Source organism: Lutra lutra, chromosome 9 (assembly GCF_902655055.1).
Source record: "Lutra lutra chromosome 9, mLutLut1.2, whole genome shotgun sequence".
Classification (NCBI taxonomy): Eukaryota; Metazoa; Chordata; class Mammalia; order Carnivora; family Mustelidae; genus Lutra; species Lutra lutra.
In genome coordinates this window covers 30,234,674-30,260,797 of record NC_062286.1, presented here as the reverse complement: position 1 = coordinate 30,260,797, position 26,124 = coordinate 30,234,674, and the positions used below count along the sequence as shown (strand labels likewise).

General features: G+C 45.2%; 1 pseudogene; it reads right to left on the bottom strand.

The window, feature by feature from the left end:
• Positions 1-20,665, bottom strand: part of LOC125109787 (intraflagellar transport protein 172 homolog) — a 48,399-nt pseudogene extending 27,734 nt beyond the window's left edge.
• Positions 20,666-26,124: the final 5,459 nt, after the last annotated feature.

The window sequence follows — 26,124 nt, the reverse complement described above, 5'->3', positions numbered from 1 at the left end:
AGGATCCGTGAGACTAAGAGGCTGTTGTGACACTGCAGGGAGAGGTGTGGTCTGTTCTAGGCTGGACAGTAAGAGCTTCAGGATGTGTTCTGAAGATGCTGGGTCAGGGCCCTAGGACCAGCTGTTCGTCCAGCTGTGGGGCCGCGGGAAGGGAAGGACCGAGAGGACTCCTGGCAAAGCAGCAGCAGCTGACGCTTACTGAGCACTGAGAATTCTCCGACTTTCTTCACTGCCCCGTGATTCTTCTTCACCACCCCAGGAGGTAAATGCTATCATTCCTCCCATTTACAGAGAGGAAATTGAGAAACCAAGGTTAGGAAAGGTTCACTTAACCCATGGCTATACAAGCTGTTAAATGGAGCCAGGTAACTAGAAAGAGTCTAAAATCCCAAGACTGTCCTACTAACTACACTGCTATGCCGCACTCGGAAATACACGTCAACACCTGGACTGGACGGCATGGGTGTCAAAACTCTGAAGGGGTTCCTACATAGGGGAAGCAAAAGCAAAAAAAATCTTATAAACTGGGATGGAAGAATGTTTGGAATAACTACCTGGAAGGTGTTGCTGGTTGTAATGGCAGGGGACTGGTGCCTTAGCACTGGGAGGAGCGTCTCACACCCCCACCCCACCACCGAAAATGGCCTCTGGCCATCCTTCCTAGCTGCCCGCACCTTACTTCTGGTCTGCCTCACCTCTCTGCGATGTGGAGCTGCCTTGCCTCGAGTGCCAGTTTGCTCAAGGTTTTCCACATCGCCTCTGTTTCTGGGGTCATTTCCAGAGTCTCCAAGAAGGCTGTGGCCCTGAAGAGAGAAGGAAGGAAAGCAACAGTCCAGGTGCAGAGGAGCACTGGTGATAGGGCAGGGGGTGACGGGGCCAGTTGTCTGGCCCATCCCGGGTCCTCCAGCCTCAGAACCAGCCTTTCCCCCCACCTCACGGGGATGTCAGCCCAGCCCCTCACCGGGTGTAGTTGCCGTCATCAATGGCGGTTCCAAACTCGTTCAGGCCCTCATCCAGCGTGTAGGCAACAGTTGTCACACCTTCGGTCACCATCACCTTGGTTCCCCCCACCCCCGCCCCGCTCCAGACCTACCACATCACCCTGTAAAATTTCAATCCCCCCACCCCACCCGAATTCCAGGTGAGTGTCTCCACCGACTCCACGGCAGAACAGACCCAGCCTTACCCCACCCTAGCGCTTACACTGAGGGAATTTACAGTGGCCCTTGTTTGCCCAGCGTTTAGTTTCCTTCAAGCAGGTAAGAATCCCTTATCTACACTAATGCCCTTAGGTTCCTGGACACCCAGAGCTGTGCCCGCACTAATGCCTGCAGGTAAACTGACAAAGTGTGCAACCACTTCTGCTTCCAGCTTGAGTCCTGTTAAAATACAACTTTAACCTGGGCCGTACTTTTGAATACATTCGTTGCTTAGGTCACCTGAAGAAATCACTAGGCAAGCTTCCTAGTCTCCCACGGGGAGGAAGGGAGGGAGGGAGGGAGGAGAGGAAAGGAAAAGTAGGGAGGGAAGGAAGGGAAGAAAAGGAAGGAAGGGAAGAAGAGAAAGAAAAGGAGAAAAACAGAAAAGGAAAGGAAAACATAAAAAGGAAAAAGCCGGTAAGCTAAAACCCGAGCAGGAAAAAACAGGGGAGCAAGTGGAAAGGGTACAGTTGCCCTGATGGCAAACACAGCAGTGGATGAATAAACCAGGGGTCCTCCAGCAGGATGAGGGGGCGATTCTGAGAATCTGTTAGTCATGAAATCTGGGATCCTCTCTTCAGGAAAGGAAACAAAAGTCATTAGTATGCCTGATTCCTGCAAAAGCAAACACTGATCATCTCTAGAGGAAAACATGCCCATGTTAGGCCCTTGAGATTCTAAAAATTATATTCAATGTAACATGTGCCCCCCAATAAAAAAAGGTACCAAAACCGAAGTTAACCACCATAAAGAAGTAAACAATAACAATAACTACAGCACTTGTGGACCTCCAAGGATTTCCAATATTAAAAATAACAATTATGGAAGAAACCAGTTATGGAATATGAAAGAAATGTAAAATGTTTAAAGACCTAAGAGATGGAATGAAAAATTAAGCAAAAGACAAGAGACTATAAAAAATGGCCGGGTTGTGTTCGCTTCAGCAGCAAATATACTAGAAAAAATGACCAGGCAGACTAGAGAAAGACCCAAATAAAACCGTATGAAAAATTCAATATTTGAAGTAAGAAAACTCAGTGGGTGATTTCAATAGCAGATGAGACAATGGTGAAAGCGAACCCCTGACTTGCAAGATGTTTCTTTTTTTTTTTTTTAAATAATCTTTTAAAAATTGTATTTATTTATTTATTTGACAGAGAGAGAGGGAAACAGGCAAGGGGAGTGGGAGAGTGGGACAGGGAGAAGCAGGCTTCCTGCTGAGCAGGGAGCCCCATGCAGGGGCTTGATCCCAGGACCCCGGGATCATGACCTGAGCCAAAGGCAGACACTTAAGGCCAAGCCACCCAGGCACCCCTTGCAAGATGTTTCTTAAGGAATTACCCATAATGTAGCATGGAACGAGGAGGAGGAAGGAAGAATAAGAGGTTATAGAGGCACAAAGACAGGACAAGAAATGGAACACATACCTAATTAGAGTTCTGAGGGTGAGAAAGAGTTCGAGAGAAGCAGCAACATTTAAAGAGCTCACGGCTGAGGAACAAGGTGTCCTCGCAGATGGGACACACACACACACACACACTCACACACACGCACAAACGCACACGCGTGTGCATACACACCAAGCACAGTTAAGTAAAAGGACATTTATATGTAGACACCATGTACTGAAGCTTCAGAATGCTGAAAAAAAAGACTTTAAAACCAACAAGACAGGGACACCTGGGTGGCTCAGTCGGGTAAGCCTCTGCCTCAGGTTAAGGTCACAATCCTGGAGTTATGGGATTAAGCCCACCCCCATCCCTCCCTGCTCAGTGGGGAGTCTGCCTCTCCTTCTGCCCCTCCCCTTGCTCTCTCAAATAAATAAATAAAGTCTTTTTTAAAAAAGCAACAAGACAACACAAGGAGCTGTGAATAAACTTCTCAGAACTAAGGGGATCAGTCAGTGGGACAACAGTATTTGCAAAAGACTAAGAAAAACTGTCAAACTGTTCTTTCAAGAACACGCCAAATAAAAACATTTCCAGATCATTCCATTTCGATAATTTTCAGAAACTGAGCATTCATCTTCGAAACACTTTCTCTCAAGGAGGTAAGTCCAGAGCAAGGGTCAGCAATGCAAAAAGAGTGAGCAGAGAAACTGGCACCATGATGGCAAATGTAACCAAATTCCGGCTGTGTAAAAGAATAACGTCTCACTTTGGGGATAAAAAAATACTGGGCAATAATGGCAAAGAGGAGGTAATCAAAGTTCAGGTCCTTGTATCATTTGCCAGAGGTCAGATGCTAAATAAGTTGAAACTATGCAGAATAATTTAAGGGTATGGTCAACTTCCAAGGGTAACCACTATAGGAGTCAAAGGTATGACCTCCAAAGCAAAAATGTGAAAAATGTGTTTTAAAAAGGACAAAACAGGGGTGCCTGGGCGGCTCAGTGGGTTAAAGCCTCTGCCTTCGGCTCAGGTCATGATCCCAGGGTCCTGGGATCAAGCCCCACATCGGGCTCTCTGCTCAGGACGGAGCCTGCTTTTTCCTCTCTCTCTCTCTACTGCCTCTCTGCCTACTTGTGATCTCTGTCTGTCAAATAAATAAATAAAATCTTAAAAAAAAAAAAGAACAAAACAACCCCCAAGCGCCAAACTTAATTAGTCTAAAATGAGGAAAGAGAGGAGGGAAAGAAGAGATATAGAAAAAAGGCAAAAAGAACTATCACATGCTTGCTCTGTACCCACACCAGTCATCCTAGCCTAGCACAGAGGCCTCTCTCGTTTTCCCTCCCAGATTCTGGAAGGTCGCTGGAATGTACGTGATGCTGGCGGGACAGGAGAGTGACTGATCTTCAGTCTGATAAAAAAAGGAGCTCTGAACAGCTTACAACAGCGAATCCTCACCCAGGAACTGACAGAACTGCCCCGCTATGGGGGCTCTTCCAGCCTAAGAGAACTCATTATGACCTGGTGAATTCCCAGGGCCACTGCAATAGAGAGGACAGGACACAATGTCAGGAATCTGAACAAGGACGGTTCTGGGGCCTAGCGCACCGTGGGGAAGGATCTAAGCTTCACTTGCCGACTCTATCACAGAGATGATGGATGGTGCACCAGAGAAAACCAAATAACCTTTGGAGATTCCTCAGGGCCCTAACTGATCGGTGGGACACTATGTCTGAGGTCCCCTGGCACCGACGTACCCTAAGAGAGGATGTGGTGACCCTCTCGGGGGCCTCAATGTTGTTCCATACACACAGGCTGTTTCGGTTCTGAGCCACCAGCACGTCACTTCCTGGGACCCACTGCACGCAGGAGCAGAAGTTGAGGATCATCGTCTTAGAGCAGCTTTCGATATCGTACAGATGCCACTGCAGAAGAGGTGGACAGCGCTGTCAGAAGGGGTTACGGGGAGGCTTCTGATATCGACCATTTCTCTAACGAAATATGGCGAGCTGACCCACCAGTCAGGCAGATGCTGAATTTCAAAGCTTACTAGCCTGCGATGCTCGACGTTTATGCTGACTTGGTACATCCTGACTCTGGCCCATAAGAGATGACCAAGTGAGCCCAGAGCTACACCCAGAAATTTAAGTTAGCTGAAGGTCAGACTTTTCGTTCTTAGAGTTTAACTCTGGGCCAGAGTTGCCAGACTGGATCACAAAAGTAAGGCCACCACGCACATTAAATGGTCTGGAAATCGGCGATGTGGCTTTCATATTACAATGAACATGAAATGAAAAATCACCAGACAGTCTCTTTGCCCTCAAGCTGGAGCTCCTTGGTGATACCATATTGAGATCCGAGTCAATAAGGAGTTCGGGGGAGACTGTCGAGCCAGCCTTAATGCTGTGGGGTACGTGTAGCTGACGAATGCCGCAACAGGTGTGGGTAAGGGTCATCCAGGCATGCGGGGGTGAGGCCGTCTCACGAGGGCACAGACTTGTGAACAGTAACAGAGAAACCAGCTCCCAAATTTCCCTCTCAGCTTTGGTGCCATCACAATACCATCTTCTTAAGGTATGGGCTATGGTAACAGATGGGCTGTGATATCAGACACAATGTTGATTCTTCTGTGCCTTTTGCTATGTTAATGGCATAGTGCTCCAAGAAATTATGCCCATCCTGCCCCCCTGGCAACAGGTAGTACCATATCCTCTATGGACTCCTCAATGGCTAAGGCCTTACTAACCCTTCTTACACAAAGTTTCCAGTCCCTGAAGAGAAGCTTGTGCCCCGTTTCATTAAGTTCCAGCCAATCCACATGGCTCTCGTGGCTGATGGTGCCAATGTTGTAGCCACCAGTCAGATCCACTACAAAGTAAAGGAGACAAGGTTTAAGAAGACAGATTCCACATAATCATATACAGGACACAAGGCAGCCTGCAAAAGTCTTGCCTTTGATGATTATGTTGGCTTTAAGAATGTTATTACATCAGTGTAGAGTATGAGGAATATGACATAATTTTGCTAAGATGCTTACAATACTAGATTTCTACTAAAATTGTAGAGATTTTGTTTAACTCTGTAGCTAACTCAAAAGGTCCAGATCCATCAAGAAATGAGATTCCTCTCTGGGATCTTGGAGTCGTCTCATAGCAGATCAGAACACATCAGAGCAACGGGCATCCATTACTCAAGAAATCCTCTGGAAGGCAGCACTGAGCACATTAAGGAAGAGCCCCAGTTCCAGCACAACCACGAAGAGAAAGCTGATGGATGAAATGACCTCCATGAACATATTTGCTGCAAGGAGTTCCCTGCACTTTGAGTGTCAATAATGTAAGAGCCTCGAGGGGCAAACAGTGGAGAAGGCACACAGACAAAACAGAAGGAACCTCTGATTAAAGTCAGGCTGAGAGTGCTGAGGATAAGTCTTTTAGTTTGGTGTGAATTTTGCAGACAATGTAAGATTGGATCACACCTAGGACTGGCTAGGATGCTTTCAGGGAGTCTCCTGAACACGGCGCATCCACAGCTCTTATTTGTATACGTTACCAATGCGCAACATCCCGCCGTGATCCGTGCTGAAGCTCAAGACCAAATGCCAGCTAATGTCTACAACTGGGAAGACCAATTGAAAAATGAAATTTCCTTTAATTAAAAGCCACCTTGATAAAGCCATGTTTCAGTGTCTCAATTTTATAAGTAGAATCACAGAATGCTAGAGCTGTGGGACCCTATCTCTGTGAACACCCTGAAATTATATACAAAATTGTATGTTTATGTATATTCTTCTGGGGAAGGATCTATGATTTTTTTAAAAAAGATTTCATTTATTTATTTGAGAGGGAGAGAGAGAGACAGACATGAGAGGGGGAAGGTCAGAGGGAGAAGGAGACTCCCTGCCAGGCAGGGAGCCCAAAGCGGGACTCAAGGATCACAACCGGAGCTAAAGGCAGTCGCCTAACCCACAGAGCCACCCAGGCACCCCAGGATCTAGGATTTTCATTAGATACTCAAAGGGGTCACTAATGAAAAAAGGTTAAGAGAAGAACTCTGTCATTTTTTATACTATTGAAGACGAGCCCTGTGTAGTGGGATGACTTGTCCAAAGTCTCACAGGTCATTACTGCCACTGGAACATGGGCCACCACACTACACCATTTCCATTACAACTCAACAATCGGATGTGAAACATAAAACTCATGAACTGTAAAAGTATCTTAAGAACAGACCTATATGTATTTGGAAACTTGATTTGTAAGAGGTGACATTACGAATCAGTGAGTACAGAACGGATTTCCAATAAACGGTTAAACATGGAAAAAGTAAAATATGAGCCACACCCACATTATGCACAAAAATTAATTCCAGGTGACAAGCAAAATCTGAAAATATTAAAATATAGGAGGGAATAGGAAACTTATTCTTTTTAAAAATTTTTCTTTCTTTCTTTATTTAACTCTACACCCAGCTTGGGGCTCAAACTCACGATCCTGAGATCAAGAGTCACATGCTCCTCTGGCTCAGCCAGTCAGATGCCCCAGGGAAACTTCTTAACGAGACCTCAAAAATCACAAACTAGGGGTGCCTGGGTGGCTCAGTGGGTTAAAGCCTCTGCCTTCGGCTCAGGTCATGATCCCAGGGTCCTGGGATCGAGCCCCACATCAGGCTCTCTGCTCAGCGGGGAGCCTGTCCTCCTCTCTCTCTCTCTCTGCCTGCCTCTCTACCTACTTGTGATCTGTCTGTCAAATATATAAATAAGAATCTTTAAAAAAAAATCACAAACTATTTCTTAAAAAGTGATTAAATGAACTACATTAAAATTAGAAATGTCTGAACACTAAAAGAGGCTGAGACAAAATATCCGCAACACGAATGACCCTCGAAGGCTAGATACGCACATACACAGAACTCCTTAAGTCAATACGGAAAAGACAGCCTGATTTTAAAAATAGGCGAGGGATAAGAACTGGCAAAATGCAGAAGAACAAATCCAAACACCAATAAACAAATGAACAACAACAAAAATGAATACGATGAAGTATTATTTCACATAAGTCAGATTGAGCCAAACTAAGAAGTCAGGCAATTTCAAGTATTGGAGAGGATGCAGAACACTGGGGCCTCCAACTACTGGTGGGAATGTAAATTGGTACAATCTCTTTGGAGAGCAATTTGGAAAGATTTAGTGAAATTACAGATGTACCTCTTCTATGATTCAGCAGTTCCGCTCTAGGTGTAAACCTGAGAGAACCAAAACACTGGAAATGGTGAAAAGCCAACAACTTCAACGTCCCTCAGTAAGAGGAGAGATAAAGATCTGAAGTAAATATAATGAAAGGTCAGGACGTGATAGAACTAGGGATGGGGGGGGCACCTGGGTGGTTCAGTGGGTTAAAGCCTCTGCCTTTGGCTCAGGTAATGATCTCAGGGTCCTGGGATCGAGCCCCGCATCGGGCTCTCTGCTCAGTGGGGAGCCTGCTTCCTCCTCTCTCTGCCTGCCTTTTGGCATACTTGTGATCTCTGTCTGTCAAATAAATGAATAAAATCTTAAAAAAAAAAAGAATTAGGTATGGGTACACAAGTGATAATAATATTATTAATAGCTAACATTTATTAAATGCTTATTATGTGCCAGACATTAGTCTAAATGCTTTTCATATAAGGTAGGTACGATTTTTATCCCCATTTTGTGGATGAGGAAATTGAGATACAGAAAGGTTAAGAAATTGACCCAAGATCACACAGGTATAATTGCAGAAGTGGGGAGGTTTGATTCTAGACCCTTGTTCTTAATGATGCTATGTGGATATGTTATTCTCTATACATCATAGGGAATACTGTGCTGTTCTAAATACATTTTTCTATGCTTGAAACATTTCATGATACAGTTAAATTTTTTAAAAAATTTTACTTATTTATTTGTCAGAGAGAGTGAGTGCACAAGCAGGGAGAGCAGAAAGCAGAGGGACAAGCAGGCTCCCTGCTGAGCAAGAAGCCTGATGTGGGACTTGATCCCAGGACTCTGGGATCATGACCTGAGCCGAAGGCAGGCTCTTAACTGACTGAGCCACCCAGGTGTCCCCAGAGTTAATTATTAATATGTAAAATAAGATGTATTTATTTATGTGAACACTTGTGAAATTCAAATAAATTTTGTCATCACTGGCTACCAATGTCAAACTCTATAGAAAATAAGTCCCCTTCCGGTTCGAACAGCCCATTATCCTATGTCCTAAGTCTAAACAGGAAAATTCATAAATTTACTAATGGTTCTGCTCTACAGCTCACAATTCCTAGCCCTAAGATACATGCCTAAAGAACATGAATAATTACAGGGACAAGCTGATATGCGTAACAGTGTATCTGTATCTCTACAGCTAGACACAGACGTGCACACGTGGATTAGAACACTTCCCACATCCTCTGTGAGAGCAGGGCCATACATTTACCTGGTGCCTCTCAGATTCCTGCATTCTCCACTCTACACACCCCTGTGATATGGAAGCATCTATAAACCTCTGTTTTGTTATCAGAATTATGAGAGAGGCTTACCTATAGCAATAGTCTTAACATCAACAAGATAAGCCAATTTCTTATTGTCTTCCATCCCTCGTTGACGCCGCTCATTAATACGGACACTGAAACACGAAGGGTGAGGTAAGGCAGAATGGACTTGGGTCATCGGGATGTTGAACAAGGGCCCAAAGTACCATAGGGGATGAAGTTTTTAGATTAATCTTGAGGATACAGGAGTTAGAGGTTAGAAGGGACTTCTTTTGGGTTTCAAAAATTTAGAGAACCTTGTGGGGTTGCCTGATGAGGTGGGGGTTCATGAATTCAGTACATGCAGAACCCAGGGTATCATGACTCCCATACTCCACCGGGGTTAGCTCTCCAGCATTGAAGATCATGCACACCTGGGGATGAAGGGAACTGTCACGTGGTGGGAAGTTTGCATGAAGAAGTCTGCACGGTCAACAGTAGTAGAGGGAGATGTCTTGTCAGTGCAAAGTGACTCCCACTTTTCTCTTTTTTCTGTTCCTCTGCCTATCTCGCCCTCCTTTCTTTCTCTGCTCTCTCTTAGCTAGGAGGTTTACTGAGATGGTGATGGTTGGTTAATCAAGCTCTACTCACATTTTCATTTGCAAAGAAATACTTCTCATTGCCACCAGATCCCTGCCAAGCCACCTGTAAAAGAGGGAGAGGACATAAGAACAATGTGGGTAAGTATCCAAGACAATGCTGAGAGAAGGATGGGGTAGTAGGAGGCAGAGAGAAGGAGTTTAGGAAGGCCCTGATGTTCCACAAGTGGGGTGCTATGTCACATTCTGCCCTAGGCTTCTAGGCTTCTGAGAGATGCTGTTAAAACAGTCCAACAGTGGGAATTCCCATGCCAGGATTCTAAATCTCCAGGGTCTCACTCCCAGGTCCTCCAGGTCCCCAACGCCAGCATCTTAGAGCTTTTCCTTAGAGATCTTCCCCCTTAGGGGCCCAGGCTCCCCAGAAGTAGCAGCTCACGATGCTCCATTCCCCGCCCCTCCGCCTGGGGTTCCTACCTCACTACGGCGATTAGTGTTCAGGTCCCCCAGCAGCAGCGTGTCTGATGTGTGGGCCACCAGGTAATGTTCCGTTCTGAGGATTTTCACCTCTTCCATCTCATAGCCATAGTGTGACTTCAGTACCACTCGGGTCCCCGATGACAGGTTCTTCACAATCACCTTGGTAAGGTACAAGCCTGAGCTCCCTGAGGCTTCCCTCAACCCCAAAGAGGGGTGAACCTGCCATGCCCACCTCCACAGTGTTAAACAAAGCTAGTCTCTTGTCTCCTCACCTAGCCTAGGCTATTGTTGGTAAAAATGACACCTCCCATTCACACAGTGCTTTACTATTTACAAAATGTTTTCAGAGATTATCTCCTTCAATGCTAATACATAATACATATGGGGTAAAACTAATCACTCTCCTTACATTCCTGTACCTCTTGTGAAAATCTTTGTGATTACTTTAATCATGGTGTATACTGATCATACTGTCATTTCATATACCTCTTTGCTAAAATGATCCTGATTAAGGAACAATAGAATACAGACAATTATCTTTGTATTCTCTGTCCTAACAGTGCTCATGTATAGAGAATGGACAGAAAATGAAAGAACAGGGGTGCCTGGCTGCCTCAGTCAGAGGAGCATGCAACTCTTTTTTTTTTATTTATGTATGTATGTATGTATGTATGTATTTATTTATTTGACAGAGAGAGATCACAAGTAGGCCGAGAGACAGGCAGAGAGAGAGGAAGGGATGCAGGCTCCCTGCTGAGCAGAGAGCCTGATGTGGGGCTCAATTCCAGGACCCTGGGATCATGACCTGAGCCGAAGGCAGAGGCCTAACCCACTGAGCCACCCAGGTGCCCCAGCATGCAACTCTTTTTTTTTTTTTTTAAAGATTTTATTTATTTATTTGACAGAGAGAGATCACAAGTAGACGGAGAGGCAGGCAGAGAGAGAGAGAGAGGAGGAAGCAGGCTTCCCGCCGAGCAGAGAGCCCGATGCGGGACTCGATCCCAGGACCCTGAGATCATGACCCGACCCGAAGGCAGTGGCCCAACCCACTGAGCCACCCAGGTGCCCCCCAGCATGCAACTCTTGATCTCAGTTGTGGGTTTGAGCCCCAACTGGGATGTAGAGTTATTTAAAAATAAAATCTTAAAAAAAAAAAAAAAAAAAAAAAGAGGAGGCACCTGGGTAGCTCAGCTGATTAAGCATCTGCCTTCAGTTCAGGTCATGATCTTGGGGTCTTGGGATCAGGCCCCACATTCAGCCTCACATATGAGTGCTCCCTCTCCCTCTGACCTTCCCCTGCTCCTGTGTGAACACTCTGTCAAATAAGTGAACAAAATTTTTAAAAAAGAGAAAAAGAATGAAGGAACCAATGAATAATAAATGGAAGGAAAAGAGGACAGAGGTACAGAAAACAGAGAAGTGGGCTCAGGAACTAAGAAATTACCTTGCAATGTCATACACGGTGAGTTCAGAGGCCCTAAAGCAATGTTAGGCACCTGTGTAATCCTAAACTCCCCAGTTAACAACATATAGGTAATAAAGCTTTTTCTGTTTTGTTTTGTTTTGTTTTAGAGAGGGATGGAGACATGGGTGGGGCAGAGGGAGAGGGAAAGAGAGAATCTTCAACCGTCTCCATGCCCAGCGTGGAGCCCCTTGTGGTGTTTGATTTCACAAGCCTGAGATCATGACCTGAGCTGAAATGAAGAGTCCGACACTTAAGACTGAGCCATCCAGGAGCCCCAGGTAGTAAAGTTTTAAACCAGGAAGATGGAAGTGATGATCTCTGTACCCCTTCAATTTGGTGTTTAAATCTTTTCTTACAATAAGCTGGAAGGGCTACAGCAGGAAAGTTGCCAACAAGTTGCCTGATACACTCTGTTCTCCAGAACAGCTCTGCCAAGGGTTAAATTTGGCACTGTGGCAGTGTCCAGAAGGAGATTTGGGTGCAGTAGGCTCTCAGCTGCTTACCTGGCTAGGTCCCACACACGTCAACTCAAACTTCTTATAAATGCTTCTCCGGAGGCAGCAAACTGTTCCACTCCACCACAGAGTGTGCCCTAGAAGGGAAAGCGACAACATAAAAGGTAACAGGCATCGGAAGGATATCTAGAGACACCCTTGAAACCCAAGTTCTAGAATCTATGGAAGAGTTGGCAGTCAAAGGGCTGGCAGTTTTGGGAATTACCAGATGGAAAGAGGTGGCACTCACAGGACTCAAGGATAGTGATGGGATGAAAGGGAGAAATCAGCCCTGCCGACAGAATTCTTTGTCTCTTTTGGCTTCCCATAAAGTGCGAATTTCTCTTTCCTGCCTTTAGTGTCATATTTTTAGGTTGGAATCAAAAGGGAAGAGGAGATTCTCTAGTTTCAGGGAGAGTGCTTTAGGCTAAGGCCGGATTTTTCCTAGTTTGGACAAAGTCACCCAGGCGGAAAGGGATTACTAGTAAAACGCACCGCACAGAGTTGTGAGCCATGCCGTTGCCAGGCCAAGGCAGTGACGGTATATAAGTTGGCAGTCTCCTTGGGCTTTGCCTCTTCCCAGATGCTTCTTCGAGGGCTCCAGTTGAGTACCCGAAGTCTGAAATTAAGGAGGTGGATTTCAGAAGAGATGGAGACTGAGCAAAAGGGTGGAAATGGGTGGGTAACTGAAGGCAATGAGTCTCGCTGTATTAGAGAAGAAAGGAAGTGAAAGAGAACACACATGCTAGGGAATCTCATAGGAGAGGACAAAAAGGTTCAAAGGAAGGAAGTTGGGAAAATCAAGCCAAAAGTAAAATGGGGTGAGAGTGATAGGAGTGGAGAAAACAAAAGGAGATCATGGCTGGTGAGAAAAATGAGCTGTTAGCAAGGGAGAAATAAGGAAAAAGAAACAGAGAAAAAGGAAGGAAGAGACTCACATGACATCGAAGGGGATAAAAGAACGGGACTAATAAAGCTGATGTGAGGGAACCGGGCCCTTTATTTATTTTATTTATTTTATTTACCCTTCCATCATCCCTTCCTTCCTTCCTTCCTTCCTTTCTTCCTTCACCAAACATTTAAGCATACATTATGTACTGGATGCTAATTTAGCCACTGGAGATTTCTTTTTTTTTTTTTTAAAGATTTTATTTATTTATTTGACAGATCACAAGTAGGTAGAGAGGCAGGCAGAGAGAGAGGAAGGGAAGCAGGCTCCCTGCTGAGCAGAGAGCCCGATGCGGGACTCGATCCCAGGACCCTGAGATCATGACCTGAGCCGAAGGCAGCGGCTTAACCCACTGAGCCACCCAGGTGCCCCGCCACTGGAGATTTCAAAAAAAAAAAAAACGAATAGGCCCTCTTCTCAAGGGCGTTTCAGTTTAGCCAGATAACTACAAACACAAAGTGTAATATCATGCGACAAACACTGAGCCAGTGGTCTGAAAAGAGGCAATGGTAATACAAAGAGAGTGGAGATGAATTCCACTGTGGAGTCCCAGGCAGAGGCACAGAGACACAAAATCCTGGTGTATTGTGGAACTGCCAGAGTCCCAACAGATGGTGGGAGCAGGAAAAGGGAAGTGAGTGAATTAAAACCTGAGGATCTCTTTCAACCTACACTTGATTTCCAACCATTCTCCCACTCTGGCTGAAAATGACTGGGTTAGAGCAAGGTGTACACAGAAGTACAAAGTAGGCAGAAGATGCACATGGAAAGGGACCCACCTGTCATAACTTCCCAACACAAGAGACTGGCCCCCAGGGCTTTGCAGCAGCGGTGGTGAACTACCGCTCCTGAGGGTCACGGCTGTAATCAAAAGTTTGTAGCACGTGGCCTTCCTTTCCATAGGCTACAATTCTTCGATCACAGCCTGCAGCCACGATGCTGTTGGGTGCCCAAGCCAAGGCATAGGGTGGGCATGGGTGGTTAACCAACTTCCCCTAAGACAGAAGTAAAGAGTTCCAATCGCTCTGACTCTGACAGCCTCAGCCAGGGATTCTTTCTTTCTAGGAAAAATTTATACCTTGTATAAATCTTCCTCCCAACATTTTCCCACCCCAACACATCCTAATCTGGAGAACTTCACAAACTGTCTTTAGGTTTTATACTCTTACACACATATGTATGACATACACACACACGTCTGACATTGTTCGCAAGAGGAAACCTCAAAAGGCTTGTATGTTGAGTTCTTTAGTAAACACCTATAAGGCCCCCAAAGGGACATATCCTACACATTAACTAACACTGGGTAAGTCCACAAGGAGCATACAACTCTTTCTTTACACAAGAAATAAATTTAATTATTACATGAGTAATTCTTTTTTTTAATCTCTTTTGGCTTCCAATAAAGTACGAATTTCTCTTTCCTGACTTTAATGTCGTATTTTTAGGTTGGAGTCAAAAGGGAAGAGGAGATTCAGGGGAGAGTGCTTTAGGCTAAGGCCGGATTTTTCCTAGTTTGGAGAAAGTCACCCAGGCAGAAAGGGGTTACTTTTTTTTTTTTTTTTTTAAGTTTTAGTTATTTAAGTAATCTCTACACCTAATGTGGTGCTCAAACTCACAATCCTGAGATCAAGAGTCACATGATCCACCAACTGAGCCAGCCAGGCCCTCCTCTACAAGTAATTCTTAAGGTAAGTTATTCAAACAATAGAGAATTACATCAAGTAAAACAAACATTCCTTTTATCTCCCACCCTTTCCCTTTTCTCTCTTGAGAATGACTTTTTTTTCTATGCATTTATACATATAAATACACTTTTTACATAGATAAGGATAATTTTCATTCTCCCTTACTTTCAGAATCCTTTCTACTCGATTCCTCCTTGCCCACAAATATTAAGCTTGGCCTCCTGAATAAAAATTCTCTCTGTGGCTGCATCAAAATGTGCCTCCCGCCAACCACCTCAATCTTAATATTCAACCTCCCCTAGGAGGAATCTTGGGTTTCTTTACCCCCATCTCACAGCATCCTTTAGTCATGCCTGTGACTCTCCAGAGCCTTCATCATCGAAGAAATACCTAACAATGGTGCCATCTGCATGACCAGAGAGAACTCCTTTCCCAGAGGAACTAAAAAAGTGAGTGAATTAAAAGGAAGAGGAAGAGGAAGAAAGAGATTACTCTGTCTCACCAAGAAATCCCGCTTCTGTGTCGAACATTACCCTACCAGGACTCCCTGCTACCAGACCTCCCCATCTTCCATATTATAGTCTCCCAGTCCTGACATCCCCATTGCTTCTTCCTAAGTCTCCAAGCTTGGGATAATGCTCTTCCTTACTCACTTTGTTGTCAGTGATACCACGTAAGAATCTGTCCCATACATGGTAGCTGATTTATTAGTTTTAGTGTTTGCTAAACGAACCTGAAAATGGGAAAATGGATACAAGTCTGGTTAGGTTCCTTTCAATCCCACCCAGATCCTAAGGAAAAAAAAAAGAAATAACAAAAAACTGGTCCTTCCATTTTCTCCCCCAATATATAACTTGACCCTAAGGGAGACATTTAATCGTATTTCTCTCTCCAGAACCATTATCCCTACCCACAACCTCTCCTGTGTTTCTCTTCCTCCTTTACCTTCCCTTCAGCCAGTCCAAAAACAATGATGTGCTCTGCTGGCCACTGCAGACAAGTGACAGCACTCTGCAAGGAGGAAATCATGAAAAGGATAACCCTGTCCATGTTGCCCAGCGCATTTATAACAAACTGAACCCCCCGCCACATGCCACCACCCCAGTCGCCTACAGCGGAGGAGAGGACACAGCCGGGCTCAAGGAGGAAAGCAAGGAGGATGGGCAGCCACGCAGCACCATCCTCCATCCTCTCAGATGGAAAGGTCAGATGGACAAGTTAAAAATGCAACTTCTGGTTACATTTACAAGTAGCTATATTGATATATGTTTGCTCATCCAAATCTCCCAGAGACAGGTCTGAACTTTACTGTCTGGATGAATTTGTTACAGATGACTTTCTTGTCACTGCCGCCAAATGAAAGGAGGGAAAACATATTAAAAACACGTTCATAAAGAAAGTGCCACACGTGGGACGCCTGGGTGGCTCAGTTGGTTAAGCAGCTGCCTTTGGCTCAGGTCATGATCCCAGCGTCCTGGGATCGAGTCCCACATCGGGCTCCTTGCTCGTCAGGGAACCTGCTTCTCCCTCTGCCTCTGCCTGCCATTCTGTCTGCCTGTGCTTGCTCTCTATCCCTCTCTCTCTCTCTCTGACAAATAAATAAATAAATAAAATCCTTAAAAAAAAAAAGTGCCACACGTGATGCTGGGGGAAGGGAAGAAAGACCAGATAGGTTCCCTGCTCCCCCTAATATTTCCTACCGTTCCATAGGAGCCTTGAAAGGAGGCATAAAATGGAGCCCCAGCAGTTTTAGAACAGGAACAAAGATCCTGTATCACCAAGGGCTCCCATCACAGGTCCCGATGCTGACCTTAGGCTGATTCCACCAGGGATGGGATCTCACAACACATGAGGCAGGCACAGATAGGGAAGCAGCAACAGACTCGGGAAGGCCTTTGCTCTCCACATCCCAGCCTGGACCATCATCTTCTCTACTCCCCTTTCCCCAGTGAGACATTTCTTCCTGCCTTCCCCTTCTTTTCCAGGTCACCCCCACCTCTCAGCCTCTATCCTCACCAATCTCCACCAATCTTGTACACATAGATGATGTTGTCGGTCTGTCCTATGGCAATTTTAGTGGAATCAGGAGAAAAAGCCATACCCTTCACCATAGCTTTTCCTGCCATACTAAGAGTTAAAAAAGGAAAAGAAAAAAAAAAGTCATGAGTACACATGGTAGAGAAAAGAGAAGAAAAAGTGTTTGTGTGACTGTATTGAGCGTCAGGGATTTATCCTGAGAAAAGATGGGGCAGGCCATTTCCTAGGCAGATGGCTGGGGAAGTTAGTTAGGAAGTTTTCCAGATTCCTAAGACCCCATGAACAGGTTAAGGACACACAGAGTACTCTCTTCACCTTCACGTCAGCTGGTTTGGTGGAGAATTTATCTCTCCGCTCCCCATGTTCATCGTATAGCAACACCACTCAGTCCGCTGTGCAGACGGCAAACTTGGCATTGTTCTGGGACCAAGCCATGCAGGTCACCTTTGCAGCTCCATCCTGCAGAGGCAGAGGGGGCAAAAGGAAGCCCAGCTGTTCGTCTAGAGTGACAAAAGCATTTCTAGTTCCTTTAGCTCTAGTGTGGCTTTGGTCAATTCTCCACATCACAGTCCTTAAAACAAAAGATGCATCCTGGTCTCCAAGGCTATAAACCCTGGCCCAGGAGAACAAGGTGCTTTAGAAACCCATAATGCAAATACACTTCGAGGTGACACGCAGAATCAACTGTACCGATGTGCCCTTGCAATGGCCTTGCTCCTTCATAGCTCAACTGAAATAAATTCAATTGGTCTGATAAGTTGTTTTTTTTTTTAACAGGTTCTGGTCTTCAGCCATGCATTCAATATATACATTTTTTTTCATTCAATATTATTTATTTTTTTTAAGATTTTATTTATTGATTTGACAGACAGAGATCACAAGTAGGCAGAGAGAGAAGAGGAAGCAGGATCCCCGCTGAGCAGAGAGCCCGATGCAGGGCTTGATCCCAGGACCCTGAGATCATGACCTGAGCCGAAGGCAGAGGCTTTAAGCCACTGAGCCACCCAGGTACCCCTCAATATTATTTTTTAAAGGTTTTATTTATTTATTTGACAGAGAGACAGCGAGAGAGGGAACACAAGCAGGGGGAGAGGGAGAGGGAGAAGCAGGCTTCCCAGTAAGCAGAGAGCCCAATGTGGGGCTCAATCCCATGACCCTGGATCATGACCTAGCTGAAGACACTTCATGACTTAGCCACCCAGTCACTCCTCATTCAATATTTTTTGAATACCTTACTGAGAAAGACATGTAGCCAGGGGCTGAGAGGAAGATAAAGAGCAAAATACGGTCCGTGCTCCCAGGCTAATAACATGGTGCAAAACAGGAAAAATCCCATTAGAGAGGCATGTACAAAGCACCATGATAGTTTGGAGAAGCCTTAAATCGTTTTATGTTTAAATGACCAACTTTAAGGTTTGAAGAATTGGATGTAGTTAAATGGGGGAAGTTATCTGAAGTAGGAATGATAGGAGCAAAGGCAAATCTCATTAAGAGACAGTAATTTAATTTAGCTGAAACTATCTTGCAAATAGAACAGACGGAAGTAAGTCAGGAAAAACAGTGAGGCCAGTGCAAAAAAAAAACTTCGAAATTTGGCCAAGGAGTTTGGGCTTATTTGGTAGGAAAAAGACAGTGAAAGTTCTGGAATGGGGAGTAAAACAATCAGAGTTGAGATTTAGGATGAAAATGCCACCAGCTTAGTGTTTTGTTTTGTTTTGTTTTAAATCCGCCCCCCCCCCAACTATGCACTGCTCAGAAGTCCAATTTTGAAGTGATCATCTCCCAGTTGATTATTCTCTTCCACATCTGTCCACCACCTGGTCCTCAATGGTTCTGCACTAAGGACTTCCCTCCTTGAAATAAAACATTTAGCTTCTGCTCCAATTCTGTGATTAATTACTTGGACTCCAGAGCTCTGGTTTGAAACTTTGTTACTTGTCATTCCTAAACCACCTTCTTCCAAAGTCCCGGATTTAAAAGGCCTTTTTTTTTTTTTCTCCCCTCCACCAAAATCCTCAGAGTCAGAAAATAGCCACACCACCATCTTTACCCCCACTCCACCGCTTGATTAAATTAGGTTTGAAGGGCTGAGGGTTCCTCTTTTTCCTTGCTCATCATCTTCCTTCATCATTTTGCCAATCCTGGGTCTTTGCCCTACCCTGCATCATGACATCTTATTTTGAAAGACTGAAGGGGATTTTCACTTCCAAGTATTCCATTAGGGTAAAGGCATTTTTTTTTTAAGATTTTATTTATTTATTTGACAGAGAGAAATCACAAGTAGGCAGAGAGGCAGGCAGAGAAAGCAGGCTCCCTGCTGAGCAGAAAGCCCGATGTGGGGCTTGAACCCAGGACCTGGGATCATGATCTGAGCCGCAGGCAGCGGCTTAACCCACTGAGCCACCCAGGCGCCCCAGGGTAAAGGAATTTTTTAAGTTACAATTTCGGGGGCAGTTTCCTGAGCAATGGGCACTTCTCTCTTTTGTTCTAATTTCCCTCTATTCTCCTAATACCACATTCGCTGTGAAGCCTTCCTCATTCCTCACATGAGGAATTCAACGGGGGCAGGGACTAGAATAATAAAAACTAACCTTTAACAAGATCTTACCATAGACTAGGCAGTTTGATAAATGCTCAATATGCATTGCCCTTTTACTTCATAACGCTGAGACAGATATGATTATGCATATTTTACAGATGGGGAACCTGAGGTTCAGAAAAGTTAAGTAATTTGCTCAAATTTACATACAGTTTATAAGGGGGTGGAACCAAGATTTAAATCCACGTATGTCTGACTCCACAAATCACAATCCTAACTCCTTAAATTATGCTGTCTTGCTACATATGAAACATTCACTTATGGCAGATACAATCATTAGCTTTGTATGAGTCTATCCTTTGAATTTTGAATGTTTTCTCTCGTCTATCAGTTTCTACAGGGCTTTTTAGTTCGCGAAGGCTTTTGCGCACGTGACTTTAACTCTTCCTCCAAACCCCCTCAGGTTGCTATTATTGTTACTCCCATCTTCCAAATGAAGCAGTTGGGTGGGCGCTCAGAGACTGTGTGCCCAGGGCTTCAAGTCAGCGGGACTGGACCATTTATTGAAAGTGGAGCTGGCACTAGGACTTGAGTGCTGGTCTCCTAGCTCCAAAACCCAGCCTTTCTTCAGCATGGTTCCTCCCCCGGTGCCCAGCCGTTTCCGAGTCTGAGATCTTCATCATCAGAAGGAACGTGAGGTCTTCCGCACTCCGTCTTTGGGGCTTTTACCTAAAGCCCTTGTTCATCTGGGCGCAGACTTAGGTTCGCTGTTTCCCTGTGCGCCCAGCAGGGGGCCTCCTACACAACTGCTGTCAAATGAAACGGAATGAAAGCTACCGAGGTTAGCGGTCCGTCTTGACTACCGCACACTACCGGCCGAGCAGAGATTCCGCATGCAGTAGGCGCTCAACATCGTGAGATTTCAGTTCCCCCACTTCTCTGGGAACGTTAAGGCTGGCGAGGGAGGGAAGAGGCACGCAACTCCTCACCTGAGGGCTCAGCAGGGTCCTCAGGTGCTTCAACTGCATGACGAACACCTGTCTCTCGGATGCCACCAGTCAGCGACAACTCCCGTCGTTACCTGGACAACCCGCCAAGCAGCCACACCAACTGCCGCTGACGCAGATGCTACAAGAGCGCGACACACTTCGCAAGGTCATCACGTAGCTTCGCTGTGAAGCAAACAGAACGTGCGCAGGCGCAGTGAGGTCTAGGGCGGGACCCCGAGAGGACTCGAATCCTCTCTTCAACCAATCCTGTCATTGCTTGCAAACTCCAGCTCAAGCCACGGCCACAAGCCCTCCGCAAACTCGAGGTCCTGCGTAATCGCGGTCTTTCTCCCGCCGGGATTGTGAGTAAAGTGTGGCTGAACACTTCTTTTAATGCTTACAAGCCTGGAGGAAGGCAGGGCGGTTGCTTTCATACGTTTTGCAGCGGCCCGGATTGAACCCAAATAGGCTCTATGATTTGCACGGGGTATCGCAAGGCTAATAATGATAGTTAACTGAATACTCAGGATGCGTCTGCCAGGTACTGTGCAAACGGTTGTAGATGCATTATCTCATTTAATCTCAAACACAGCTTTTGAAGGGGATGGCATTATTAGTTCTATTTCACATGCCAGGAGACTCAGGATTAGAGGGGCCCCTTGACAAACGAACAGTAAATGATGTAACTGGGATTCAACCCAGAGCTGATGCATTTAAACAGCCTTTATATTCTGAACGTCTAGCTCCCTATATCTATGCCATGCTTCTATACCCCGTGCCACTTTCATCCCAAGAGATGAGGTGTCCAGAGTCCGAGATGTGAGTGTGTCCGCGCCAGTGGCCAGTGAGAGGTCTACTTCAGAACTGGGTAGCAGTGGATCAAAGACTGCTGCCCAGATCTGGATGCTTTTGTGGTTCAAGACAGAGGGTAAATGAGAACTGGGCTTATCTGATAGGATGAAGTTAAGTCTTGTGACACCTGGGGTTGGAGCTTGGTGAAGTAGAAAGGATAATGACTTCTTGATCTGTTTGGATTGGGGTCCCTTTCAGAATTACTGGTCTAAATTCTTGGAACATGCCAGAGAGACTGAGATGCAGAAAAGGAGCGTTCATATACCTCCTCTGGAAAGATCTGAAGTTGAGAAGACCTATAATTCTCCAGAGAGTATATATGATGTCCAGATTCTGGGTTCTGCAGCTTTTCCTCCACAGTGGTTGCAAACGTCAACAGGTATTTCTCTCACTGGCAACATCCCTCCACCCTTGGAATTTAGGAAACAGTAGAGGAAAGCCTCTATTTTCACAGGAAGGAAGTAGCCCCAGAGCCCAAAGTATAAGTCTTTTGACAGGGGAGTTCCAACCCCTTAGTTTTATTTCCATAATCCTCCTCTGGATATAGTGGCAGAGAGTGAATATAATAAACTCATTTACACTTTACAGTTATTATTGACTTTGACCGAATCAGCAGAGACAGAGGCAGACGAAACAAAAGGAAAAGTGAGGGCAGGGAAGACTAGAAGTACAGGAGTGCAGAGGATAGGAGCATGTGGCACTGAAGGATCCATTAGCGGAGCTGCTCTTTCATTTGTCCCAAAACACCGTTCAGTCCTTTTCTGGAAATTAACTTGAGGTTGATGGAGGAGTCAGAGGAATCAATGGTGAAAAGCTTGGGTGTCAATGTGGGCAGTGAACTTAAAAAGGTTACCAGCCCCTCTCGCGTGGTATAACCTTCGTTCCCATGGATACAGGAGAATTTATATTCCCCCCCCTTCTTTTCTTTCTCCCCCTTTCTCACTGAACAAAACAAAAGGAACTAGGGCTCTAGTTTTCTACACCCATTTCTGTCCTTTCCCCACCCATTCCAGGCTATAGAATCAAAACAAACACCTTAAAACAATGAGAGTGCTCCTGTCGAGTTGGTGGTGGTGTGAGAGGCCCTTGTGGTCAGGGGAGAGACAGGGGGGAGGTGTTTTCAGCATACTATACAGTATCCCATACAGTCATCTCCAGTTTGTCCAAGAACATTTATTGGAAAAATGTCCAAGGGTGGAGGTCACCAGCAGCTGGGGGGGCTACCCGGTGAGAGGGGGAGCACCTGAGGCTCCGTGGAAGACATTGGAGTAGTGCGGTGCAGCATCTGCCTACAGACGCATTGACATTGGACCTGAGATCCTTAACCAGGGCCACTTTCTTCAACCACCACTCCCCTCACTTTTCATTTTCATCCCTTTGGTTTTCATCCTCCACAAATGCATCTTCCTAACTCCATAGCTCAAGATGGGTAAAGTGAGGAAAGGGTCCTGCAAAAGTTTCCTGCTTCTCTTTACCTAGAACTCTCCTGCTTGTTTTCATTGGGTCAATTCCTCTTTCTTCTTGGCACCGTGAGCAGGGTCATCAGAAGAGGTACCCAGCTCTCTAGCACGGGAGAGGGCAGAGTACCCCGTTGATGCTGTTGATGATGCCGGCCTGCCGTAGCCTCGCTCCCAGATGTGGGATGGATATGGTTCAGGGTCTGATTTCCCCAATGCTGGATGCAGGAGGACTCTAGAAGTCCAGAGGGTGTTTTGTTGTGTTCTGTTGCCAAGTACTTGGATGGTGCAGTAGTATCAAGTCAGTTCAGGTCTGGTTCAGTTGTGTGTGATGTTCAGGTATAATGAACTTGATGGAGTAGCAGCTGGAGGAGACAAAGATGGCTAAGGTCTGATCCCCACCCCCCTAGGAATTCACAAGCACAAAAGAACAATTCCAATACAAGACAGAGAGAGTTGAAATGGATTAAAAAAACAGGCTTATTTGGGGAGATTACGGGATAGCCCAAGATTCAAGGAAAATTTTGGAAGAGAGGGGGTTGGGGGGTGCCTGGGTGGCTCAGTTGGTTAAGCGACTGCCTTCAGCTCAGGACTTGATCCTGGAGTCCCAGGATTGAGACCCAGGATCGAGTCCCACATCGGGCTCTTTGCTCAGTGGGGAGTCTGCTTCTCCCCCTGACTATTCCCTCTCATGCTCTCTCTCATTTTCTCTCTCAAATAAATAAATAAAATCTTAAAAAAAAAAAGAAAGAAAGAAAGGAGGTTGGGGTGGGGTGAGGGAACTTCCAAAGAAAACCTGGTAATGTTTGGACACTTGTACTGATGTGTCCAATATCAGAGAGTCAGGTCATTGTCAATGGGACCTGACCTCTAGGCAGAGCTAAAGAGGTTCAAAGACTTTTTAGAATTATCCAGAGACAAATGGTAGGGTGACAAGATTTACCATTATTTTGAATAAAGCAAACTTCTGAGGTTAAAAAAGCTGTAATCTATTATGAACACGAGGCAGTAATTCTGCTGAAGCGATGAAAGGATCTATCCCAGAAGATTGGGTTGGATTGTGGAAAATGAAGGAAACAATTTCCTGCTATATTCATTTGCTCAATCAAAAGTAAGAGGTGAAGGGTGGGAGATATTTAGATATTGCATATACTTCAAACTTAATATATTAAAAACTGGAGCCCAGGATCTCTCCTCTCAATCAGTCATTCTTTTCAGAACATGGGTGGTCTTGAATATTAGGCTAGGGCCAGCCACATGGGACAGCAAGGCTGAAAGAAGACATTGGGACCAGGTAGGTGATCATGGGGCCTCGGTAGGACTCCAGTGATGGGCCCTAAAGCACAGCAAAATGTCTAAGATCCAATCCAAATTCAGCTATGGTTTGGACAGGGAGGGGGTCAAATCCCAGGCACTGAATCTAGGAGGTGTGAAATGCTTCCATCCTGGAGGAGAGAAGATTTGGGCTTACCTATAAACTAGAGGCTGGTGTGCTCTGTCATGGGAGGAAGAGACAGAAAGGGGAACCAGGAGCATCTTGTAATGCCAGAAAGTAAAGAAGCGCCCATAAAAACAAAACAATCAGGTCATATCAAAGGGACATAGGAATCAACCTGAGAGAGGTCCCAGTGGCCAACGCTGGAACAATTGAGCAACAAACGAAATAATGTTGGACTGGACTATAACACAGAGTTAAAATAAGTATGCATAAGTTCATACTGATATAACAAATTAATTGAATAAATAAATTAGAGGAGGAAACAAATCTTCCCTACACAAGAATTCCAAATAATATAGGTAGATATACCCCACTGCAAGAGATGGAGCTTAACAACCCCTTTCTCCTTCCAACATAGGCTATACATAGGGGCTCGCTTCCAAAGGACAGAGAATGGAAAGAGAAAAATGATAGCTTCACTGGGGAGAAACCTGGCAGGCACTCACTACCTTGGCCAAGTAATGAAGATTCAAAACACCAGCAGCTATCATGTACTACCTGAGACGATGTAACGAGAAGGTCATGTCGCCTCTGTGGTATTTTTCCCAAAGTACATAACCTCAGTCTAGGCCTCCAGAAAACAGAGAAACCCAAATGTAAGAACCTGCCTGCCAGTGCTCCTATGAACTGTCATGGTCGGAGAAACTGTCACAGACCAGAGGGGACTAAAGAAGCATGACAGCTACATCCAGTGTGGGCCCTAGGTTGGATGCTGGACAGAAAAAGGACTTTAGTGGAAAACCTGGTGAAATCTGAATGAAGTTTGGCACTCAGTTAAAAGTAAATGTGCCAGTGTTAATCACATAGATTTGACACGTGTACCAAAGTTCTATAAGATGTTACCATTGGTTGAAACTGGGTGAAGGGCGTATGGGAACTCACTGGGCTCCCTTTGCAACTTTTCTGTAAATATAAAATTATTCCAAAATGGAGTTTATTAAGAAAATAAAATTCCTGACCATAGTAACCTATATGTGGAAAGGGATAAATATAATTAAAATATTCAGAGGGCCTTGACAGAGGTTTTAATTTAAGAATTTGATATGTTAAGTGTGTATATTGCATTTTAAAGGGTTTGCATTAAAAAATGGGGTTGGCAGGGCGCCTAGGTGGCTCAGTGGGTTAACGCCTCTGCCTTCGACTCAAGTCATGATCCCAGGGTCCTGGGATCGAGCCCCACATCGGGCTCTCTGCTCAGAGGGGAGCCTGCTTCCCCCTCTCTCTCTGCCTGCCTCTCTGCCTACTTGTGATCTCTGTCAAATAAATAAATAAAATCTTTAAAAAAAAAAACCAAAACACCGAATACTGCGCTGAGAAGCTGCTCCTCACCCAGCTGTGCTTCACAGCAAACCCAAAATGAGACACACCCTGCCTTAGTGGGCTGCACATCACAAACAGTGCGTGCAAGTCAAATAGATCCCTGACAGGAGTAGATTGCCATTTCGGCCAGGTAATGGAGGCCAAAATGAGGATTGAATCTCACAATTCCAGATACCTGATGACTGGAAGAATTTTCCATAGGCATCTTCTGACTCTACATTTCAAGCCTTGTGTCTCATCCATTGCCGCCTTCCTCTGGTGCAGAGCACTACAGGACTTCTTTACTTCACCCGGGGACCCTCAACCTGTATTTTTGATCCATATTTGGTGAGCACAGGGAGCTGGCTGTAGGTGTATCCTCAGAAGCCGTGTCTACACTGCAGTGGTTAGGGGCCCCTTAATTATCTATAGAATCGACAGCAAACTACATAAACCTATCTCACCAAACCAAAACCGAACACATCCCCAACTCCCCAGACCCCCTATGTTACCCCTAAGTGGCTGTTACCACAGCCACTCTAATGCCATGTTACTGGAGAAGTGTGTCTGAGTGGAAGGCAGGATAGACTTAACTGACTTGAAAATATCTTACTTTAATATATCTTTTTAAAAATTTTATTTATTTGACAGAGAGCGAGAGAGGGAACACGGACAGGGGGAGTGGGAGAGGGAGAAGCAGGATTC